Source organism: Hoplias malabaricus, chromosome 1 (assembly GCF_029633855.1).
Source record: "Hoplias malabaricus isolate fHopMal1 chromosome 1, fHopMal1.hap1, whole genome shotgun sequence".
Classification (NCBI taxonomy): Eukaryota; Metazoa; Chordata; class Actinopteri; order Characiformes; family Erythrinidae; genus Hoplias; species Hoplias malabaricus.
In genome coordinates this window covers 77281901-77300966 of record NC_089800.1, presented here as the reverse complement: position 1 = coordinate 77300966, position 19066 = coordinate 77281901, and the positions used below count along the sequence as shown (strand labels likewise).

The window sequence follows — 19066 nt, the reverse complement described above, 5'->3', positions numbered from 1 at the left end:
GATAAGGATGAAGTGTCTACAAATGTTACAGTTTTAATCTCAATATCTCACATGAATATTCATTCCTTTATTAAATGCAGTGTGACATGAGAACTTAACCGAACCCTTAAAATTGAAGCAGACAAAATGAGCTCTTTGTGAGATGCCAGATGAAAAGCAATTTTGTTCTAGAAAGTACCTTTAATTAAAAGGTTCATAGGAGAAACATTCCTGTAAATGAATTATTTCACTCTAAAAGCATTTAAGGAACTTCTTCATAAAATCAAAAGATTTTAAATATCTTTCCATTTTGTGATTGCCCTTTAATGTTGATATTAGAGTAAACCATTCTTTAAACTCACATTCCTATTTGTTTTGTTAGAGAACAAATGTGGTTCATGCATAGTATCACTTAAATAATATTATCTACGGTCTACAGGCTCAAAGCTTGTAGACTTGTTACTGTCATGGTTCCATTATTGCTACACCACGCTTGAGTTTTTCCAAAGTACAAAGCAAAGCATTGGCCCTATCTCAGGGTGATAATAAATTCAATAACACAGCAGTTCAACAGCCAATGTGGCTTTGCTCTTTCGTCATTACTCTATGCCATCTCAGAAGACTAGCCAAAAATTGCCTGTTAATGTTCTCCTCCAAGTATGCTGCGCTGTCCAGTGTAGATTCATTTAAAACAAATGACCTGATTTTTTCCAGAAACATACTACTCCCCAGATTTAACCCCATGAGAACCAACTACAAAACATATTAAAACATTTCAAAAACGTGGACTAAATGAGGATGCTATTATTTTACAGGAACAATTTCAAATGTGTAAGGCTTGTTTCATTTTTGCTTCCTGTTAATCTTCTAAGCAGGGTCATATAAATCTATTTTTTTTAATAATTGCTCAGACTTAGTGTTTAAGGGGAACACATGGTGCTATGTTAAATTAAATGCATGTGTGAGCCTGCCGCTGCTGAACTATTAATATGAACTTTGAGACTTTTGAGATTCCAGGGCTGATTTCATCGCTGATTAATTCCTGAGTGTAAAATTACATGAGAATGATCTCCAGACACAAACTGGACCTGGAGATTAGGTCAAGAACGGGACTCAATCCCATTCAAACAAATCAACTAAATATGTCTCAAGTTGAAGCTTGAAGATTCATAGCAAATTCATTGAAGTCTGAAATTTTTGTACATTTCTGCTGTTGTTATCGCTCAGATATCACCCCCTCATTCCAGATCTGCGACAACAAGAAACTCTCAGGATCTCGGTATAAACAATGTTACCATTTCTGTGTCATATTGTAAACCATGTAATTATCTGAATATCTTTTACAAACACTGACTAACTGCATTGTATTTTGTAAATACAAATTTAGAAATTGACCACACACCAAATGCTTGGTGACAGGGATGTGTTTACCGCTGTGTTTTATCATCTTACCTTTTAATTACACTGTTAAATGTTTTGGGATACTAATTGTTGGAGCTTTGCCACTGGAATTATATGCCTATTCCTGCTACAGGAATCCAGCTGCTCAACAGATGGTCACCATTGTCTAATTCTGCTCTTCATGATGCGCTACAAGAGACAGATCTGGACTGCAGGCAGGTCAGTGAAGCACATACACTCTGTCTATAAAATCACACTGCTGTAGCATGTGCAGAATGAGGCCTGGCTCTGTATTGCTGAAATAACCATGTACTTCCCTGAAAAGACATCACCTTGATAGCAGCATATGTCTCACTAATGTCCCAATATACACCTCCACATCAATGGAACCTTCACACTTATGCAAGTCCCCCATGGAAACCTTTTGTGTGTGTGTGTGTGTGTGTGTGTGCTTTGTCAGTTAAAATATGTTCAAGAGTATTGAAAAATCACAGATTCTTATTTCTACTGTGCTTTTACTGTGCTCCCCATCTTTTCTGGAAATAGCAAAACGGGGATTTAAAGACCCTTACAAAACACAGTAATACAGTTCTACATACTGAATACACACCATAAATCTAAATGCACACACACAGCAGTTATATGGCTTAAACTACACTAGAGTGTGAAAAACCAATTAATACCCTGCATCAGACATACTGAGAATGCTAAAGGATTATTAGAAGTGGTAATAGCCATTTTCCTCAGTCTAAATTATAGAAATATTAATTTTACACAATTTTATTGTGACCTTGGGATTCATTGGCATACGTACTGCAGAAAATGATCTCGATCAAATATTTGAAGCCTAAATACTTTAATCTATATCACAGTGTGAATGCAGTTTATGAAAGTGATGAACATGAACATTTGAAAACAAGATCCATTTCATCAAATTCTGCCAAACAAACTGTAGAAAGATCAATCAGAGCTCTCATGAAGCAAAGGGAGAAGTAGTGCCCTGTTACATTCCACGTCGTGTAAATCTGAGGCGGTTATGGACCGTTAGTCCAAGAGTCAATTTGCTCCACATAAGCTGCCTGTTCTAAGAGATCCCTAATTATTTGCTCAGCTCTGTCTTTGCCTGTTCGTACATGTTAGATTGACTCGTTTCCCAGAGGGGGGTAATCCACTTTAAACAGAACTTATGTCAAGGTAGCGACTCAGAAATTCAGATCAGGTAAGACTACTCTTGACCAGGTCAGTAAAATAATTCAATGGCCAGTGTTTTAGAAACATTCTGTGTTTGCACTGGTAGGACTGGTTTGCTGAACTGCATCTCTCTACTGATATGACTACCATCCCATACACACCGTCCCAAACAACTGGATGTTTTTTATTATTATTATTATTATTATTATCATAATAATCATAATAATAATCATAATAAGAGTGGGCGGCACAGTGGTGCAGCAGGTAGAGTTGCAGTCACACAGCTCCAGGGACCTGGAGGTTGTGGGTTCGATTCCCGCTCCGGGTGACTGTCTGTGAGGAGTTTGGTGTGTTCTCCCCGTGGGTTTATTCCAGGTGCTCCGGTTTCCTCCCACAGTCCAAAAACACACGTTGGTAGGTGGATTGGCGACTCAAAAGTGTCTGTAGGTGTGAGTGAATGTCTGTGTGTGTCTGTGTTGCCCTGTGAAGGACTGGCGCCCCCTCCAGGGTGTATTCTTGCCTTGCGCCCAATGATTCCAGGTAGGCTCTGGACCCACCGTGACCCTGAACTGGATAAGTGGTTACAGATAATGAATGAATGAATGAATGAATGAATAATAAGAGTCTACATTAGGACACACAGACAAATCCTGTTAAGATTAATTTAATTTAAGTGGGATTATTAATGTTTAACTAGTTATTAAATAAAATCAATTATTATTACTGCTTACTACAAGAAGCACATAGAAAATGTATATAATCATATCACAACAAAGATGTTACTGATGTGGTTTTATTTTTACTTTTAGTATTGAGAGGAGGCATGTGCACATTTTTATGTGCTACTCTTTTAATCATTATTATTAAAATATTTTAGCTCATATACATAAGATCACTGAGGGACTTAACATTTTAGCTGCTATTTTCTCATAATTGCTGTTCAGTTCTGTCCACCATTTTAAGGCAAGTTCTACAAGTTCTACTGCACTCTTAAAAATAAAGGTGCTACATGAGGTTCTTTGAGTGATACCATAGAGGAACCACTTCTAGTTCCATAAAGAACCATTTTTTGCTAATAGGTTAAAATGGGTAAAGAATCTTAAGAGCAAGCGTTGGATTTTTAACCCTTTAAAAGGTTCTTCACATGCAATTCTTAAACAAAAATTTTTGGAACCAAAAAAATCTTTATGGAACCAAAAGTGTTTTTTCTATGGCATCGCTCAAAGAACGTTTTGTAGAACTTTTATTTTTAAGAGTGTGTGTAAAACCGCTCTGGTATGAGTGGTCAAATCTAACCCAAAGAAGCCATTTTTCAACCCAAAAAATAAATAAAATAAAAATCTGCTGCTCCATCAGCACACTGAATCATGATTTGTGCTGCAAATGAGTGCCAACAAACAAAGCTATTAGTAAGATTTGACTCAATACACAAATAAACCATTCCATTTTCTCATGGTGAGGGCTGGAGGGTGCATAAAAAAGCGAATGTAGGCAGGATCAAATGTAGCTATTCACTTTCAAAACTTCCCCGTGGCTAAACACCAGCTTGCCCAATGGATGAAAGTGATTTTAAAAGCAGCTACCTTGAATTAGCATTACACTTTCCTCCAGCAATTCAGGCAACTGTTAATGTTGGACCCTACTGAGCTATTTGAAAAAGACTTGAAATAAACACTGAGAAAACAGTAGCGAATCTATAGTCTCATACTGCTAGACTCTCTGGGGGGATTGCAGTGCCTTTCGCCAATTAACATAGCCATGGACTGTGATGGCAAGGAAAGAAAAACTGACATGCAAAACCACCAACTACAAGCCTGCTATTTTGGCATAGTGTATAGATGGAGGTATCAGTGTTCTACTCCAAGACACTTTATAGTGTGGCCAGGTTAATGCACTATAAAAATCAGTATGGTGTATGTTGTATCACTAAAGAAATAATGCATTTATAACAGTTTGTTTGCTGCTCTCATAAAGTCTGTGATGGGCATTTTAACTGATAAATCACCTGTGGCACTCGCTGTCATGGAGTTGTGGGTTCGAGTCCCACCCTGGGTGACAAAGTGAGGAAAATGGTGTGTTCTCCCCGTGTCCGCGTGGGTTTCCTCTGGGTGCTCTGGTTCCCTTCCACGATCCAGAAACAAGGTGGTAGGTGGACTGGCGACTCAGAAGTGTCCATAGGTGTGTGTATGTGTGAGTGAATGCGTGAGTTTGTGTCGCCCTGTGAAGGACAGGACCCACAGTTCCAGGATAAAAGGTTACAGACAATGAATGAATAAATTAATTTATTATAAATCACAGAGCTTGTTTCAAGTACCAATAGTTGTTGTTCATTTGAAAAATGCAAGAAGCCTGCTGTCAGGGCGAGATAGAGGCAGCTTCCTGTTTAGAACTTTTAGAAGTTTTTTCTTTGCTCAAATTTATTTTTTTAATCTATCACCAGCGCACAACCCACAGCACCAACACTACTGTGTAAGTCACAACCCTCACTTCTCACAACCCTGAGACCTGAAGTCAGCTTTAAAGTGTCCCGTTCCACCTTCTTAGGTGGAAATGGAAAGATGACACGATCGTGCGGTCTATGAGAAGTGAGTATATTATTTTGCTCAGTTCTGTGGGTGTCCTCTGGTGATGGACTTAAAACATTAACATTATGTTAAGTAGACAATCATAACTTTAATGTCAAGCGGTGTCGCGGCGCTGAATGTATCTGTTGCTCAGTTAATCCATAGGACATTAAAAGAAAACCACACAACAGTCATCGAGAAGCATCTCGATACCAAGGTCGAACCAAATGCAAACAAAGAGGTTGACTCAGTACTGATGTCTAATGTCTAATGTATGCATTAAATCATGTCCTTGAATTAAATGGCATCTGGAAAAAAAGACTGTTCCTACTTTGCATCAATACCAGCTGAATTTCAGCTCAGTTAATAGCTACTCTCCATAACATAAATATCACTTCCAAAATGTGTTGTGATTTTGCTTGTATTTGTGATTGTGCTTGTACATTTATCATGTAATTTTGTGTAAACTAGCACTACACAGGCTCCTCGCCTCAAGTCTCCTCCATTTCTGTTTCCTGCCCTCCATTTGGATTTTGTGCATCATAAAACCTACTGTATATTAATATTGCATGATAGTGGGTATTGTACTGAATCTGTTAGGGAATGAAACAAACATCTCCATTATGGTTGAACATTCATTCATCATTCATTTGCTGTAACTGCTTCTTGTCTAGAGCCTACCCTGAATGACTGGGCACAAGGCAGGAACACACCCTGCACAGGGTGCCAGTCCATCACAGCCCATCGCATACTCACACCTATGCACTATTTTTTGTATCCACCTACCAATGTGTGTTTTTGGACTGTGGAAGGAAACACGGAGCACTCGGAGGACATCCACATGGACACTGGGAGAACACACCACACTCCGCACAGACCCAGAGCGGGACTAGAACCCAAAACCTCCAGGTCCCTGTGTGACTGAGACACTACCCGCTGTGCCACCGTGCCGCCCTAAAATTGTTTAAATATCCTGAATAAATAAAACCATAGAACAGAGCACAAACCAGAGCAAGTTGTTAAAATATTGGAAACGTTAATTCTTATGGAAACAAACACAATGGCTGATACATAGGTCAGCAAAAACTATTGAGGAAATTGTGTATGATAACTCCATAATGTAATAACTGTGACAGGCCTACATATTACAACTTGATCCTGTTGCTGTTAATGTTTGCTAATGACACTGATTCACAAGCATGTTTCAGAAAATATAGCAGAATAAGTCCACTGGTCATTTTACTTTGTTGTACTAATCATAGCAGAAAAAAAAAAAACTTTATCTAAGACTGTATCTAAGGAAGTATGTTTATATGCAATATCAGTTCATAACCTGAATAAAATAAAAGGATGAAAGCACAATAAATGTATAATTATCCCCCAGCAGCTAGTCAGCTGAGGGGGAAATAAAAGCCTCCAAATAAGACTCCATCCTCTCAGCAGCACTGAATGGGGCATGGGCAACAACTGCAGTTCACTGGAAATTTCCTGCCTATGTTTTCTTCTCTGAGCCGAGAGGTACAAAACAGTTTGCAAAGAAAAAAGGGGATCTCCCGCTGCTAAAGCACACAATCTCATTTTTCAAGCACGGTGGAGAATTGGATTAGGCGTGTACGACTGCCACTATTACCGGCTCACCAATCTTCATTAATGAACATGATAACAGCAGAATGAAATCGGAAGTGTGTTGAACCTAAGGAGTCTAAAGACTGAAACACATCGGTCGGATGCTGGATCATCAAACACAGCCCTGGGATTTTCAGGAACAGATGAGAGAAAATTCCTGTATGTCCAAGCGAATCATTCAATACAAATCCAATAAAGCTGACCAGACTGAAAATTCAAAGACCCTGAAACAAATAGAACTGGTGATGGTTGTAGTTCAGGCATTACAAATTACACCGTACGTCCATGAAGTTTGTAGACACGCCTTATAACTTGTGAGTTCAGCATCTTTACGGTGCGCCCACCGTGGACTCCACAGAGTATAATTTCAAGTACAGAGTGTAGTCTCCAGAGGAAGCCATGAAATGAAATGGAATGCTGTGGAGCAGTGGCAATGAACCTAACGTCAATGCACTCAATGGCAATGGGCTAGAGGTAGGGCTGGACGATACGGCCAAAATTTATATCACAATATATTTCTTAGTTTCTGTTGATACGATATAATTCTGATACTAACATGAACAATTTATTCTTTTTTTTTCAAACTAACTTTAAAATTGAGTGGATTGAACTTATGACAGCATCCTGTAATGAACATCAGTCAGTGATTGATGCTGTAAATAATGTATATTGAAATATTGAAAATGTGTATAAAAATCATATCACTGTTATTGAAACAGTTTACCTTGTGATATATATTGATACTGAATTATTGTGCAACCTTAGATACCTACATAAAAATATGAATATAAAGCCCTCCAGCACAGGGCTGTGGAGCAGTAGAACTGCCATCTCTGTATTTAAGGTGCTCCATTTGATAGTTTTGTGATGAGTGTGTGATACATAAACACAATGATCACCTACCTTCACTCTCTACAGATATTACACTGATGATATCCATAAACAGAAGGCTTTAGGATGGGACTACGAGCAGTGGACATGGCGCCAAGTACTCAAATGGACATGGGTGGCCAACATTTATGAAGCTATATAAAGCTCCATAAATATTTAATTGAGCATTAAAAGTGTAAGCAGGAGGCACAACTCTGTTCCAGGAGGGCTTCCAGCTCCATGTCCAGCTCCACACTCAAATGGAAACGGATTCAATGTATTTATTAATTGTCAACATTATGAGATAGATTTATGCATGAAAACTATGCAAAGTTCTTTTAAATTCTTTTTAAAAGCGGACATATTCTACCCTTTATTCCACAAGTGAACGCAGCTCTGGGGTTTTAATGAAACCAAAAGGAACAAACAACACACCCCTGTTCTCCCTGTCTAAATAACTACTGGCTTCAGCGCCTGCTTTTTAAAATATGTTTCAGCATGAGAGCCTAGGAGCAAAATTTCCACCCTTTCTCTTTCCCATACGCATGGCATTTAGAGCTGGTTTACGCGCCTGTTGAGAATATTGTTTTCTTTAAATTTGAGGCTTTCAGTAGTGAGCAGCAAAGAGCAGAAACACCGACTTTTAGTCATTTTCACTTTGTTTTCTTTCTTCTTCGTACTCATTTTCATTATATTTTATCAGCACCCATTTCTCTTTTATTTGTTTTGTTCTTTTTCTTCTATTTAACCTTGTCTTTGTTCTCACACACAAATCCAAAGCCAGTGCTGTGATTGGAGAGACACAGAAGAGGACGTGGGATAATTCTGAAATGCCTTCCATTTACATAAAACATAAAATAAAATCAGAATCCCATATTTTCTGACTCATAACTAGAACGATCACAACAAACTGAGTGGGTTTTATAATTTCATAGCTTATGGGTTAGTATGAACTCCAGATGCCCAAATTAATGCTCTTATGCACTAAAACAAATGTACACTTTCATAGTATGTCCCCCCTTAAAGAAGCATAACAGGTGTTATTAAAAGTAAACACTAACAGGATTATTAATACATTTTAATCAGGCTTAGAAATATTTCTGATCATTTACAATACAATATGGTGAATTCATTCATTCATTTATGTTCTGTAACTGATTCCTCCATGCAGTAGGTCTAGATCCTAAAAGGAATCACTGGGTGTAAGGCAGGAGCACACCCTGCACATGGCACCAGTCCTTCGCAGAATAAGCTTAATTGTGAGGGGAGAAAAAAATCCTGCAATTTCTAAGTGGTTCATCTGGAACAGTTATGAATACTAAGCTGAGTATGGGCACTTAAACACCTGTCGTATTATTACAAGCTGGAGTACTGAGCCAATAAAGTCTTATTGTCAAGGGAGGGAGCGGCATCAGTGAGAACATAGCAGTGTGTAATGTTTACAATGCAGCTCATCCACATTAGCGCTGTGACCGAAATGGCTCCCTATTCACTATATTACTCACTATACAGTGCACTATTAAAGGGAACTTGATTACAGAGGGTAGGCAATGATTTCGGACACCAGCTCACATTTATTTAGCAAACAACGTGTATCTGCTGTCCACTAGTGTACATGGGGTGTACATTTCTTTAGCAGGGCACTGTGGGATTGTTTGAGTGCACTGAAAAAAAATGCCCTGTATGTTTTTGGACACTACTACAAAATGCCGGAACCCATGTAGTCAACAAGGCAACATAACCCTCATGTGAAATAAAATTGTACTGGTGGGTTGCCCAAGTTGGAATCTGATCACAATTTTAACCTTTGAGGAAGCAAGCAATTACTTAAACCCAACCTTACTCTCTCCAATAATAACTAACTAAATAAAAAAATAAAATCAAAGCACACAAAGGGAAGAAAGGGCACATTACTTTTGTAGCACATCTGTAACAGCAATCCTCCATGTTCAAAGACCATCCTTCAGCTAGAGTAGACTAACTGAATACATGTTTTTAAAGACATTTTCCGTGTAATTGCAAAACCAAACTTATTCTGGAAAATGGGCTTTACGCTTCAGTGAGTACCTTTCTGAAAGGCTCTCATATATAATCCCTGACAGTGCACAAAGCTGAAAGCGCATGTTTCTCAGGATTCAAACTACTGTTTTTTTTTTTACTTGAACTTATGCGAAGTACAGTGGGGACTCACAATAAACAGCTTCCATTTTGTCAATCCTAATATGTACAGAGAAAGTAATACTTGAAGTCTTAAAATATTATGTGCTTCTCATATCGCAGGTTTCAAAACCTTGTCTTTGTTCAAGCTACTAGTTTCATTTCCTCCTGTCCTCAACTTCAAGGCTGCCATTAGCCTAATCTTGCAATTACTTTTACTTTGTTGAAAATCTGTCATCTGTATGTGGCCTTGATGAAATATGCTTAACCTCATTGTATCATTGTCCATTCAATAGTATTTTCACCTACTTATGCTTTACAGGTGGCATCAATAAATATTTGTCCATGAGCCAAATCTGGCCCTTGAGTAATCATGTTTTTCCAGCCCACACCCACTCTACAAGATATCTCACACGTCTACTAATTTTTTTGTAATAAGGTAAAGCACTGAACTATTCTAGTGGCCATGGTATTTATGGTAATGCACTGTTTTAAAATAATAATAATAAATAAAACATAGGTTTGTGGTCACCATTTTAGAGAGACAGACAGACACTGCTTGAGTGTGTGATGCCATGTGATTGACTGATGCACTGTCCAGGGTGTGTAGGGGATTCCAGGGATTCCAGGTCCCTGCCACAACCCTGAACAGGAGGAAGCAGTTACAGAGAATGGATTTGACATGAGTAGGTCATAAGTATATAATGGATGCTTGTCCTTCAGGTGAGCTAACGACATCATTTAGATACTCATGTACTGAAAATGCTGGAACAGTTCATTAAGAACACAATTTGTAGCTCTATAGTTACACACTAGTCCATCTGTTGCTCTGCATACTTTGTTTGCCACTCTTCAACCGTTTTTCAAAAGGTCAGGATCCCTGCGATCTGTGTTGTGGATTATTCTCAGTGTTGCAGTGACACTGACATGGTGTGTGTTAGTGTGTTGTATGCTAGTATGTGTGGATCAGACACAGCAGTGCTGCTAGAGTTTTTTTATTAGATTATGACATATTCTTTACACGAGTCCCCACTGTGTTTTATCTCTGTTCTTACTTAAATATTCAGACATTCCATTCCTGCCATATTACACAACCCTACAAGGAACTGAATGTATCAAAAATATATTTGCCCCTTTACTCTTCTTCTGCTGACTAAAGCCCTAGACATGATTATTTGTGCATGAAGAGCTGGAGTGATTTCATTTTACTACAGGATGTCAGCTATATTTTATGATGGATTCGCACTGGGTAAGAAATCTTAGGGCAAATGACAGAAATGGGAGTGGCCACTCAACTCGTTTTCAGCACTGCAATGACACTGACATGATAGTGGAATGTTGGCATGGAAGTTTTTCGCAGTGTGCATCATGTACAGCAGTGATACTTGTGTTTTTATACGGATCATCCCAAATCATCCCTTCTTCAGATATTGGATCACATTATAGCCACAAAAACCTTTTACTCACTCTTAATCCTTCACAATTATTATAACTGTTTTTATAAACGGTTTAATGGTAGTGACTTAATGAGAAGGATACATATTCATAACATTTGGAGGCTGCTATTGTGCACAAAACATCCCTATAGCTGCCAGATGTTTCCTTCTGTGCCGTACAATGCATCACTAAATGCTTCCTCCAGCGTTTCCATTCTTGTGAAAACCCATGAAAAACTCTTCTACCATGGGATTCGATGGAGTATCCCCCCACATGTCAATTCATATGGGATTAATATTACTTAGGGTTATTTTTTTTTACTGTTGGTTTTACAGTAGGTAAAAGACTCAAGAATCTTTCCTGAAACTGGAGTCCATACTCCAGAAATGACAGAAATGGTCAATTCACGTTTACCCCAGTTTCTGAGATAAAACTAATCCAGTCTGAATAGAGCAAACACAGAAGAAATGCAGCAGAATCCAGGAAAAGTGTAGGTGTCTTAAAACTAGAATAGAAACCCGTAGGTTTATATGCTTTTATGGGACATAAACACACACACACACAAAATGTATAAATAGAACAGACTAAATACCACTTTAGCAACTTCATGTTGACAAATTGACAGAAGAAAGTAGCTATCAAAATGTCCTGGGTGTCAAAGTAAATATTTGAGAAAATGTAAAACCACAGAGAGCCAAGGCACCTATGATACGAGAGGAGTAAAGGGGCTTTGATTCACTTTTTTGTAAATTTACACTGAAATATATTCAGGACAGTCTACTGAAAACACTACTCTTTAGATCACAGGGCATCGCATTCACAACACGTTTAAGCCATGGCCTTTAAAACGCGTTACTCCCCGCAACATTCTGCTCCTCATTTACTCAGTAAGCGGAGAAGCTGAAGCACTTCATTTAAGGATAAAGCTATAAATATTAAATAAATAAATTCTGAAACATCCCTTTAAATGAATGTTTGACATGAGTAGACTCATTCCACCCACGTGTTGTTTACCAGCCTGTTTCACAGTTTTAGCTCTGACACAAAACACAGGCAGCATGATGCACCAAAGACTGGTGTAACTGAACAGAGAAGACAAAGTTCTTCAGGATGAAATATCTGTACATATTCTGTTTAGAGCTGGGCTTCAGACAAAATACCCTTCATTATATGCTGTTCCTCAGCTGAATCAATAACAAATTCCATAAGATTCTGAAATCAATCAGATGTAATATATAGCTAAACACAGCCATCAGAACCTTAAACTGTAATGAGTTTTACCATTTGAACTGCAAACTAATAATTCATTAAACTTAAAACAACACTAGGTAGTGTTTTAGCTTATAATTATAACTTCAAATCATTGTGATGCTCCACTGACCTGTAACAGGGAGAATTACTGCTCCTCACTGCTTGAGTATTTGTATCCACAGAACATAAGAAGATAATAAAGAGAAGAAGCATCTTCCTATCATTTTGTGAGCCAACACACAGAACAGTGAGGCACAGAATTGCCCAATCCATCCACAGTTTCGGACGGGGTCATGTGTGTGGAAGCCATCCAAAGAGAATGAACCCCTCCCATAAATGAGCCTAGAATTGGTTTCGGGTGTATTGTGAAAAGACCCGTGGACACACCTCAAAAAACTGGGAGGTATTGCTTCACAGTTTGTGGGTTGGTTGATAAATTAATGTGTACATGCACTGAACAAGTGACTGTTACATTATGTCTCTTTTAAGACTTATTTACTTTATTACTTTTGTAATTGCTGTAAATGATTACTCTGAGTAATAACTATTAACTACTTATATTTACTCACGTAGGTCAAGTAGTCTTCATTGTCCTTCCTCAGTATTCTTATTTGTTGCTCTTCAGGACCATGGCGCGTCACAAAGCAGCATATTACACAAACTACATAACACTTTTAAATATCAAGATTCTTTGAGCAACTGTATCCTCTGTAGTGCTCTGCAAACTTATTTTCTGTCCTGTTTCACCCTGTTCTTCAATGGACAGGACCCCCACAAGACCACCAAATGGCAGGTATGATTCTCATGGTGGATAAAAACAAGTAGGTGGTGACAATGTTATGGTTGATCGGTGTACATCTCTTGAAGAAACAAGCATAGTTCTTCATGGAAACAAAAGTGGCTATTCTATGGAATTGCTCAAAGACCCCTTTGTAGCACCTTTATCTTTAAGAGGGAAACTGTGCAGAAATGACAATAAATACACTAGCTCATGAATATACACGATAAGAAACACTGGCTAATCAAGACAACATTCAAGAGGGCATCAAATGTGTGTGTGGTTGTTAAAGAAGCAGTGTATGAAAAGAAGAACTAATGTGAACAACCTACAACTTTGCAGATCCAGGGCTAGTGTCCTGGTGTGCACTGATGCTTAAAGAGTGTGTTATGAGTCTACAGTGGATGTTGGAGTGTAGCAGTAAATTCAGTATTCTGACTGCCTTAGGGAAGCCTCTGGATTGACTTGCTGTAGCAAAAACCGCTCCAATAAAAACCTCTCTAGAGCTGCAAAACTTTTTTTGCAGACAAAAGGACCCCCCCCCCCAAAAAAAAAAAAAAAGTGTAGTGTGTGTGCTAAGAAGAACATCTGATTCACTCTTGGTAAAAAATGATACCTTCAATATATTATAAGGTAAAATAGTACCCATAGAAATCTTAAAACTTTCCCTAAAAAAATGGGTCGACCCTTCATCAGTACACAAAAAAGAGCAGAGAATCAGTGGCGCTCTGCTGCCAGTCTGCAGTGATATCAGAGAAGTGCTGTTGGACTGTAACATATAGTTAGAACATCATATGCTTTCAAAAGTGTTTGACAATCCTAAATTATCAGTGCTTACTAACTCTGTGATATGAAGCTGAATTCAGCTGCTTATTCTGTAACTTTCTGATCAAAACTTCCAGTTCCCCCTTATATGTTTCAGTAGCATCAAGCACCAGAATGTAATTGCTTCAGCATTTAAGGGAGAACTGGAAATTAACTAGCTAATTACTGAGACATCGCCAAGAAGCTAGTGGTATTTTATGCTTTTTATGAAGGGACATAATGCACTGAGACTACATTAAACTAAGATAATACACAGGGTATAATATTTTTTAAAAGAGGAAAATACTGGCATTGGTGAATTTATGAGTCACTTGTCCAGCTATCTTACCGAAGTGTACCTCTTAAAAATCTTCCCTGCAAGGGTAATATAGCCCTACCCTACTTTTCCAACAAGAGACACCCTACCCCTAGTCAAGACAGAAGGGTGGGGTAAAGTGGTTGGGCCAAGGCATGACATAGGATTCACCCTGAAACAACTCATCAAGAATTCTGGCAAGATCATAATAAATTCATAAACTGATTTGTTTTCCTGATGAGCCCGGGTTGGAAACCTTAAACTACCAGGGACCAAATCATTCTCACGGTACATACATGATATCTGGTCATGGGCAACCAAAACGGAAGGGGTTGATGACAGAGGTAGGGTGATACATGGCCACAGGGCTATATCACTGCCATGATCTGTCAGCCAATATGAACGGGTTATGGCTTTTGTCTAATTAAATTCTTATTGCTGCTCATTTCTTCTTTTTTTTTTTTGGTTGTGAAGAGTGCAGTGAACACTCCCACATTTCCAGCCTGTTTCAACATCAGCCTTAGGTAATGGGGAGCGGAAGCAGAGACAAAGACAAATATTAACTGCTCTGAATATCCGTTTTCCGAGCACACAGGATATATTAGTCAACTAATATGGACATAATATTCCTTTACAAGCTCTTCTTCAGAAAACATCTTAAGTTTTTGGGAACAATTTACTCACCACATAACTTGCCTCTATCACACCGTCCAGCCCTTTTAGGGCTCTGGAAAGAAGCTCGATGTGCAGTCAAATTATTCTTGTGAACCTTAATTTTCTCTGCTCATGCTGTTCCTTGTAGAGTGGCAAAGATGTGTTGGGGTGGTGTTATACTTTTCAGTGTTGCTTTTCCTGAGAATGATAAAGGCTTCTCCACAAAAAAAAGAGTGACATTCCTTTCATTTCAACCACAAGATACGTACTGTCCACTTTTCTTGCAAGACACAACCTTTGTCATGGACTTTCCTTCGCTTAGAGTTTTGCAAACTACACATAGCGATTGTCTGGTCATTTGAAAAGTTTTCAGGTCAAAACATACAGCCAAAAAAATCAAGGAAATATCTGGCAAACCCAATATGGAGTGGAGGGCTGCACATGGCTCCAGGGCTGAATTAAATTTAACTAAAAAAATTGAGGCTTTTTAAAAGACCACTGGGTAGAGATTTCACTGTAAAGTTACAGATTCAAAATCATTGTGATGTTCCACTGATCTGTAAATGAGAGAACAGAGCCTTTGTCACTGCAGAAAATGTACTATGTAACTTTTGGAGGAGAGTAGGTGTTACCTAGTGTTGCTTTAAACTTGATACTTGTGCCAAAGTCTCTTCCACACCATTTACCCTGGCTAAAAGTATTATGGCCTCTTGAATATGGTAAATTCAACTACTTCACAGTGCAACCATTTCTGACACACATCATCAGTTCAGTTCTCCATGGAAAAGCATTGGCAAAAGAATAATACACCCCCATTAGACACAAATGAGCTTCAGGTCTCTAGGCTCAATGAAAAGAGACCCCTAGAGGTGTAAAAAGCCTGTGGTGCAGTGGAAGTGAATTCTATGAAGAGATAGAGTTTTATCCAATACCTTTGGCATTGAGTTGGAGAAAGGTATATGATGCAGAACTAAATCATCCAACCTCAGCAACAGACCTTACTAATGCCCTTGTGGCTGAATTTAATCAAATCCTGTTCCAACATCCAAGTGTAAAGCCTCCCCAGAAGAGTACAGGCTGTTACTGCAGCAAAGCAGAATTAAACCACTTATACATTTCTTTGAGGAAAAAAAAAGAAAAACACTGGATGAGCAAGTGCCTACAAATCTTTGATAAGCACACCACTGTCTACAGGTAGCCCTAAGAGACTTGTAAACATAAGCAGTGGAGCAATCTGTTCTTTGCCTTACGAAGAATTTTAAATGTATTCATGAGCCAACATCATCAAGATGAGTGGAACAACCATGAATTTGTCAAGAATATATATATATGCATATGTCAGACATGCCGTCTCTGGTTTAGATCCTGGGTTGACCTTCTCACAACTAGGGATGCACCGATACCCATTTTTCCCTTCCAATACCGATACAAGTTCCCATCCACGACCCAAAAACATTTAGACATGTTGTTTTAACTTTGTGGGTAAATGCTTTAATGTTATTTTACGCCAGGACACCTAACATTTTTAAATGATTCGTACGGCATTATTAATTCTCATTACAAATCTCATTATAAATACCTAATGAATGTGACCAAGCAATTAGCTCAATGTTTTCAGTTGAAATGAATAGAAAACGTGTAAACCACTTTAAATTAACTTAATAAATTCTTATTTTTAAGGATTTTAATTTAACAACTTTATACTTTTCTGCCTTAAATGAAATCATGAGTGAACAGCAAATGTTTTCAGTGGTTATGCATATTTTAACATTTAGAGTTGTAGATATGAGGGAGAAAAATATATAACACCTCTCTCCAATCTCACACTTGGATTGTCTTGGTTTTATGTAATATTACTGTAGTAAACATAAATAAAATCTAAAATTGTAACTAAATTCTGCTTTATTCCAAACCACACATAAACACAGTACATAAGGTATTTTTAAAAAAAAGTATGTAATATGTGGTAACAAAATGAATGTCTACATTAATTTATACGGCCTACCTGCTAAATTGACCACATACGTCAGACCCACACTCCTCTACAAACCAATCAGTGTAAAGTATAGGGAGACGCATCCCTCATACGTGATGATGACAGGTTGTAGGAATGTCATGCGAAGTCCTTTAGTCTGCTCACAAAATTGCCTTGTGAAACCAAAACTAACCAGCTGCAATGTAACCAAATGCCAACCTTAGTACAGAGATTCAGGTGTAAAAATGTCCTAGGAATTTCTGGCTGTAAAAAATGCTTTGACTGCTTACAACACAGCGTGGCCTGGTTGACAAGTTCAAAATCATGATTTTACTGGAGGTGTCTTTAATAAAAGCACTAGAAAATGCACAATGTGGCGTAGAACTGTAACTTGTAACAATGTTAAAAGTGAGCTTGACAGTCAGTTCCAAAATATGAATTAAAATAAAGAATCAGAATATTAATTTATTCCTATGGGGACCATCATGGAATTTAGACTCCCTGTTGAATATGGACTTCTGGAAGTTTCCAGACTCTTCAATTGGGTGAATGTGTTTATTCAACGGCTCTAAGGGAATATTGAGGGACACAAACAAAATGTAGCCTACGTGTTTAACACTTATAATGTATTAGTCATGAAAAAGTTATGTTAAGCACGAGTGGTTAAAATGACACCATATTGTAAAAGCCATAACCTTTCTTAAATGTCTGAATGGCTTGAGTAGTCTATTCAAGGGAAGGTGTAGTGGGCTACGACAGGTAACAATAGCCTATAGTTTTCTAAGCGCTCTAGAGAGGTTTTTATTACTGAAACATGGAGCTGGGTTGCTGTGAAGGGCACTGTTTAAAGTGTATTTTACCTTTAGGTTGCTTTATAGAACTACTAGTAAATGCGAAACCAGTGGAACACAAATGGCACTTCAGTTGTGAATGACTCAGTCAGTTTTCATTCGAGGACACGGCTCATATTTGTGACAGTGAAGTTAAAACATGAAGTTGAACAACAGTTCTGGGGTTTTCGACACAGAAACAACAAGAAAGAAACGTCAAAAAAGAGGACCCATTTAAAACAAGACCGTTTAACGTTGCGTTAAATTCGACGACAGAGAGTCGGTCAGTCGTTGACAGTTAACGGACCGTTTCTTTGAAAACTTCCCATGACTGTAAACAACAACGGTTTATTAACCCAGTTTTAGTTCTCCTTTACCAAGCTTTAGGGTTCACATTAGATAATAACTGGTAGGCTAAATATTGACATATTTCACTCAGAAACTTCATCACAGCAGCGTTGAAACATCCGACTCCGAATGGAACCAAAAAAAAACCCCACCAGAGAACCGAGCTTAAAGCAGCGAAAAACAAGTCTCATACTCACTCATGAACCCGTTCTCTTACCTTCCTGTGTAGGTGGTGTGTGGAGACTTTAACTCCTCTCCGAAAGCTCGGACTGCTGCAGGGTTGAATTCAGTCTTTAGGTTTTATCCACAGCTTTTTCTCCGAATCCTCGTCGAGGGCTGTTTTCCGCTCACTTCCATCCGGACTCACCCCTAACACCGCAGTCTGAACACGGTGCTCCTTTAAGCTTACCTGCACACAGCACACCAACACTTTCTGCCCTGCTCCTTTATTTTTTTATTTCTCTATCTCTCTCTCTCTTTTTACATAACAGCACCATCCGTTCCCTCGGTGTTGACGCATCACGTCAGGACAATATGGAGTTCTTAAAGGGCCACCGAGGCTATAAACGAGCATCGGTGTACAGAAAAAAGTAGCTCTGAGGAGAAAGTCTGTCGAATTTATTACCAGTCGGAGTTAGCTTCCAGTGGCTAGGTTGTTGTTAAAGCGTTCAAGCTTTAAATCCAAAGCCCACTTATGAATATGACCTTTTTTATGACGAGAAACACCTCATGAGATTAAACTGAGTAACGCCCTCACACATACTCGCTCATGTTTAAGAACGTCTCCATAACATAGGTGCTATTCATGCTTTGCGTCAAAGACGTTGTAGTTGTAGCTGAAACGTCAAATAATTCTGTTTATTGAGGTACCATTCTGAGGGAAGG

The 19066-nt window shown here is 38.4% G+C and overlaps 1 protein-coding gene across 3 annotated transcripts in view; it reads right to left on the bottom strand.

The window, feature by feature from the left end:
* The window catches only part of bahd1 (bromo adjacent homology domain containing 1), a 108490-nt gene extending 89424 nt beyond the window's left edge, over window positions 1-19066 (bottom strand). For all 3 annotated transcript variants that reach the window (XR_010803636.1, XM_066673898.1, XM_066673876.1), the window contains exon 1: window positions 18399-19066. The gene's annotated coding sequence lies outside the window, so the exon portion shown is untranslated. The remainder of the gene's footprint in view (window positions 1-18398) is intronic.